Genomic DNA, 7,251 nt, shown 5'->3' on the forward strand with positions numbered 1-7,251 from the left:
CTTGTAATGTTTCAGTTCTATTGCAGAAGGAAATACATGTTAAGCAGCCAAAAGGCTGTATGGGCATCCATTTATTTTACTGGAAATATGTACACATTTGAGATTACCAAAGGTCAGAACAAAGTAATCAGGCTTCTTTCTGCCACTGGACTGAATTCCATGTGGAATGATTTACATGACATTTACATTTTTTCCCCAGGATATCGATAATCCAATGCTAAAGACAGAAAAGCTGCTGGTGAGTCCCACCTGCCCTCCTCAAGGGTGTGAGCATCACCAAAAGACCACTTTTGAATAAATGGAAACCCAAACATCAGCTCCATTCACTGCAGCAGAAACTTAATTCTTGCAGATATTAAGGGGCACAAAGACTTTTTTTTGTGCTGAAATTCCTCCCAGCTAATGATGAGATCTGACAGCAAGATTTTACCTGATATTTGCCTCAAAAATGCAATTTCCCATCAGGGCTCTTTTTTTCTAAATTATGCAATTCTTTAGCTCTTAACAGACTAAATATCCCACAGAAGTAAAAAAAAAAAAAAGAAAAAATAGTTCAGTGGAGGGGCTAGGAATAGATAAATCCATTGCAAACTACTCCTGATCATCGTGCCATGTAAATTCTATAGTGTCACCATGCATAAGAGAAGTTAATAGCTACATGAAATGCTACTTTTCCCCTTAATGGGCTAGAGATGAAGCTAAAATTCATGTTTAAGTTATGAGATACATCACCAGAAATGACAGCAGAACACGCATGTGTTCTGGTATGGGATCAGTAATGTGTTTTTCTGGATTTATGCACTCCCTGAAATGAGGGGTTTGGTACACACAAGGGACAGGGGCAGCTCAAAGGGATGTATTTCTGTATTTCAGTCTGTCCTGTTTTTTTTGAAAATCCAGTCCTTCAGCTTAACTCTTGCCCTTCCCAAGTGATCCCTGTGAAAAGATCAGAGTGAGAAAACAAACCAGCTTTTACAAAGCAGCTAAGAAAGTACATCTTCTCTTAATGACACATTGCAAACAAAGTCATTAGAAAAGACTCTGTAAGTGGGGGGAAAAAAGATTGATTTCTCCTGTAAAGTTCTAATGCAGTGAATCCAATCCTCAGGAAAACAGAATCAATATAAACACAATCATGTTTGGAACTTTCTACTTATGTAATGACATTAAGTACTCTGGAATTTAAATTGTATTCATTTTGAATGTGGTGACAGTTTCAGATAAAAGAAAAGTGCTTCAGAGGTATATGAAATATGCTTTTTAAATGAAATATTTTTAACACTTGAATGCATACTCTCTGAATTAAAGCCTTGCTGCAAGGTTTATGTCTGTATTTCAGAATACATTTTTCTATTAACAGGTCTGAGTTTCAAATTTTGTGTCACAGGTAGGTAGAAATTTCAGCCCTGAGAACCAAATATCTCCAACTGTTCTTTAAGCATTTAGAAGTGCAAACAGTTCACATCACAATAATAGAAAATATAACCAAATAATGGAATTGTGTTTTTCCCTGGAAACAGCTGCGACAGGAAAGACATTTCTCTAGCCAGACAACAATAACAAAAAGAAAATAATATTCTAATTCCCTACACCAACACAATACATTTAAGTTTTCTCCTGTCACAGGAGATTTACTTGCAGAAATAGGGGATAAAGAGCAGAGCCAGGATTTCAACAGTTCTATCAGGTGACCATATAAACCAACTGCTGTGTCATTTCAGCATCCTGATGCAAGTAGGGGGATTTTCCTCTGAGCAATGGGTCTGCATTAAAGTTTCATAAGCTTATTTTATGCTAGTCAGAATGACAATGCATAATTTCTACATGGCTACATCTCTTCTGGACATGAATGCAGCCAGTTATTACTGGCAATGGGATTTTGTTGTAGAGGTTCAGCATTTCATTGAATCACCAGTCAGAGCAGTCAGGGATGGTGGCAGGGTAAGTAAGAGAAAGGAATAAAAAAAATCTGTGTACAGACCTGATCAGACCTTGAGAAAAAGCTTTTATGACAACTGTGGAAGAAACACCACAAAATAATTTCTGGTTTATTTAGGACATTTCAGAGCATTATGGCACATGTTCATGTCCACTGAAAACGTGTAGTTAAACAGCACAGGCACGGGGTATTGGGTGGAATTGCAGCTCAGATTAAAAACATTCAAGATCCTCCCTTTCCTTCTTTAATTCCACAGCCCCTGATGCCTTCCCAGCTCTCCAACAACAGAGCCACAGGTGCTGCCAAAGCCCAGCTCAGCCCCAGATGGAGCCACTCACCCCTGAGCGAGGAGAGACACAGCCCCAGCAGGAGAGCACAGGACACGAGCTGTATCTGATGCACATGCACAAGGGGGAGGCATTGGCCAAATGTTTTGTGCTGGAATTAGGGACCTTAAGGCTGGTCCCTTCCCTCGGTGCTTTGGGTGCAGCACGTCGGGGGTTTCACATGGTTTAGGAGCTGAGCCAAGCCACCTCCAGGGGCTGACCCCAAAAATAAAAACAAAAAACAAATCAAAACCAGAAAATAAAATAATAATAATAATAATAATAAAAAACCAAACACACACCCCCTCCCAAAAAAAAAAAAAAAAAAAAAAAAAAAAAAAAAAAAAAAACAAACCACAACCACCAAAAAAAAAAAAAAAAAAAAAGGAAAAATAAAAAATAAAATAAAATTAAATTAAATAAAAAATAAAAAAATAAAATAAAAAAAAAAAAAATAAAAAAAAAAAACACTTTTGGAGCAAAATACACATTGGTAACTTCATGGGAAATTCTCCTTCCCCACCTGCTCTCTACCCATGTTTCCACTCACAGCTTCTGTTAAAATAATCACCCTGAGAGAAGGAATCTCAGCATCTCAACACTTTGCTACTGCTCCATGAGACCATGTTCATCTCAAACTACAAAAATAACTTGGATTAAGTGTAACTCAGTCTTCTGTGCCACCCATACTTCAGAAGAGAAAGGAATGAAAACTCCTCACAAGGCAGGGTAAAATCTAGAAAAGAAACTCAAGGGTGCAAATAGCTATTTATAAAATAAAACAAAGCAAAAATCACCAAACAAAAAGAAGGTAACTGCCATAAAAATCTCCCCAAGTTTATGGTGTTAAACAAAGATCAAGAGAGTAAGAAAATTATATCTATGCTTATTTTCACAGTTGTTACCTAGATGCAGAAGAAAAAGAAGCAGAACCAGGAGTCAGGAGATCTACAATTAACATAATTACTTAATAAAAGCCCCAAAAATGAAAGTAACCTAGAACAAGATCCCTTCATGCACTAAAGCCTTTTGTCTTCAAAACTGTGCAATGGGTGTAAATTAAGGGATTATAAATTGAAAGAGAGTAGCTTCCACTCTCATACTATTTTTTTTTGCCTTTGGCACAGGGACATGAAAACAGCCGAGAACTGGGCCTGCTTCATTCAGTAATCAGGCTGGTAAAAGAAAATTATTAAAAAAAAAAAAAAAAAAAAAAAAAAAAAAGTAGAAACAAAGCGTTTCAACTTCCCACTCTGTGATTTTACACAGGAGCTGCAAATCCACTGATGCCAGAAGAGTCAGGATCAGCTGAGGCTGTTGAAGAAGAGACAGGTACTGGATGCTGGGAGATCCTCTCATATTCCATTCCAGAGGTGGCATTGTGTTATCATCAGTCAAAATAATTAGGAGAGTTCTGATGCTGGCTAAAGCATTATCTGCATAATAATTTCAAATGAAGTAAATTTTCCTAAATAACACTTCAGAGGGTGACTAATTCCTGCACCTGTGGAGATCTGCCCTCCCGACTTCTAGATTACCTCAGCCAATTTAAAGTGGTTTTGGACTTCTATCTTCTCCTCCTCAGGTCCCAGGGCTCAAGAAAAATGTGACAATCACTAAAAGTTAATTATTAACTTGATAAACAAAAATCCAGCTTTTACACTGTGCAATTAAATTGTGAAACTCATTATCACTAGACAGCACTTAGATGAGAAGCTTAAAAATAAATAGAGATACAGGGCACTGCAAGGATCACCTAAACAGAAAGATTTAAAGCAGCAAATGTTGATAAATTCAGGAAAATATCATCTCTCAAGTTTCAGGCCCTCTTTGCCTACAGTTGTTCTAGAAAGAGATACTTTTATCAAGTGAATTCCAGGATATTATGGTCTGATACTACAAAGAATTTACCTTTTGGGACTCTGCCCTCTCAAAAGAAAAGGCAGTATTAAGATGTAGCTCTGCAGCACAGCAAAGGCTGCCTTTACCCAACAGGAACCACACCAGCAAACTAAAGGCATGCATGTGAATGTTTCTGGAACCTCTTTGGAGAGATTTAATCACTAAGAATCATAATTCTGAAAAAGGCTTCATTTTGTTTCTGTGGCAGTAAAGATCATCTTGATCTTACACCATTTTATATTCCACAACTGAAGAAAACTATGAGCTTCAGATATAAATTTATACCTATTGTCAAGGAGACAGGAATCAGACCAGCAAAGCTGCAATCCCAGCTCCACAGGCCATCTTCAAAACTCCCCTCTTTCTAAGCAGTTGGTTTGTAAAACAGCCCAGCAGTGCACACTGTGCCCAGAAATGCACCCTGACACCCTCCCTGGGCTCTGCTCCACTCCCTGCCATGTCAACAATTTGCAGTTTTATCAAGAAATTTGCTTTTTTACAATCCTCAGGCATTAGCTGACCAGTGAGGTCAGGCATCCTAATTACAGGAACTAATTTATTTTTGATGTCTCCTTGATGCCTTGGAGAGGCTGAGCTGGAACAGAGACTGCACAGAGACAGAGAATAAAGTAGAGATTTATTGAAAGGCCTTTAAAGACCCACCTTGGGCAGGACAAGAGCCTGGCCAGGGCTACACCCAAGGTGGACCCAAAATGGTCACAAAATGGACAAAGGGTCACCAGGTCTCACACTTGGATAAGTTTTGGTCCATTTGCATCTTGGGGTTGAATTGTCCAATTCCAGCTCCAGGCTGTGAGGTCCCATCCTTCTTGTTCCTCCCTCCAGCCACCCTTGTTTGTGCTTTTGGGCCTGAGAGTTGTCCTTGGTGTGCAGCAGGAAAAGGATTTGTTTTGTGTCCCTGCTGTGTGCAGAGCTGAGTGACACTGACTGTGAGCTCAGAGCTGCTCCCCTGGGCACCACAGAACCTGAAAATATAAAAGCAAAAGCTTAAGGCATCATCCTTACTGGGGCCCAGCTGAAGGCTGGTGGGGACAGGAGCAGTCACAGAAATATAACAAGACTCACTTCAAACACCAGCACTGAAACCTCACCCTGCACAAAGGGTTCATCCTTTCTGCTGCTCAGGATTTCCCAGACAAAAAGGATCTTTGCTACTGTATCAGAAATGTCATTTTACAGGCACTTCAAAGGCCTTTAAAATGCAGTGGCCTCTCTGCCCAAGTTTCACTGGAGTGTTCTGGAAAAGCACAGGTGCTGAAGGTGCTGGTTTGGGGCAGTGTGGAATAAAAACACAAGCTGATTTATTTCATTAGGAGATAGGAAAAAAAAAGAATGAGATATAACAAAGGGGAGGAATTATAAGGACTAATTATGATTTTTTTAGAAAATAATCAAGCTATAATCCATATCACAAATATGCTTGGACACAGTTGGCCCTCCTGGCTCCCAGGGCACACTGATCCTCATATTTTACTATAATAACAGAAAAAGAATGGTATAAGAGAATTAATTGGTCCAGAAATACAAATCTTAGATCAAGATTTCCAAACCAGTTTTGTTTGTTTTCCTTCAAATAGTTAACGGCAACAGGAAAATCCGAGTAGCAGAACTAACAGTACTGGTAGGTTTGTGACTCCATAATGTGTAACACATTGCTGGCACTAATGAAAGCTTTGTTACATTTGGGATATTTCGTGTAAACTCCATGAAGAGCTCAAGTGCTAAGCACATGATGGAACATTTCCCTTGCTGGGACACTAACTGGGCTGCTTTCCTTTAATTAGCCATCTGCTTGCATGGAATTCCTCCAGATATTGTAAGCTGAATATCCATCTCTCTGTCGGGTTTTACACTAATCTGACAACGGGTTAAAAAGTTATTGGGTGAACACAGAGGGACAGACTGACAATGTCTCCAAAAAAATTGAATTGCCTTGGGAAACAAGGCTAAAATAAATGCATAATTTATAGGTGCTTCTGAAGATGGGGCCACTGTCAAGTTATAATAAAGAGCTCATGAGTTAATCTGATTATTATTTTTAAAAGAAATACATCAGGGGAACTTTATCAATGCTTCAAACATTTGTGGATTTTTGAGATGCAGGCAGAGCAAATATTGCTCCCACAGATGAGAAGGGCTACTCCTGGATGGACAGATGAGTTAGAGGGTGGTAGGTCAGATTTCTTAATCTTTAAAAAAGTTTAGTAGAAGTTCGACGAAATGTTCAACTAAAATGCATCCTAAATTCATCTTTACCTCACTTAGCCCACACTGAGATTCTTTGCTAACCCCCAATAAGCTCAAAACAGCCATTAAAATTTGAGAGCAATCTTGCAGAGTGCAGAGGATACTATTATTATCTGTGGTAACCCACACTGACTAAGAAATGCTATAAAAACCCTGCAGTTCATAATAGTTTAGACTATGGCACCACTGACGCACATTTTTCTCTTTTTTTCCCAGCAAAATTAGAACTCTGATAGGCAACAAGAGACCTCTTGCAGCTGAATGGAGATGCAGGAGAGAAACACAGTGCTTGTACCAGCTGGCAGGTCAGCCAAGTGTTCTGTGATGACCTGACTCCATCTTTCTGCAAAAACATACTTTAACTCAGAAATGTCCATGTAGCTGCACTGGAGATGTTGATTCATTGGTCAAACTCAAGAAATACACATGCTGGGCTGTGGGCAGCAGCAGTGAACACCATCCTTTGCTCTAAAATATGCCTTTGACTTTCATAAATCCAAGCAAATTCATAGGATCATTCCTTTTTTCATTTGGTGAAAGGGGGAAAAATACAAAACAAATAACAGGCGAAAGAGGCAACACATTTGTACCCACAGATCACCTCAGAGAACCATCGCACAACGGTCACTCTGGAAAAAATAATTCTGTTCTGCAAAGGAGGAGAAATGCCAGGGTTTCTCTGTGATTTCTGGTGGCTCAGCAGTTTGATGTCAGTGCCTGGCTGGCTACACTTGCAGCACAGAGAGCTTACACACAGCTTACACAAAGCTTACACAAAGCAGCAGTGCCAGTGCAGCCAACAATCCCCTTGCATAC

The sequence above is a fragment of the Zosterops lateralis genome, assembly GCF_965231275.1.
Source record: "Zosterops lateralis genome assembly, chromosome: 21".
NCBI classification, from domain to species: Eukaryota; Metazoa; Chordata; class Aves; order Passeriformes; family Zosteropidae; genus Zosterops; species Zosterops lateralis.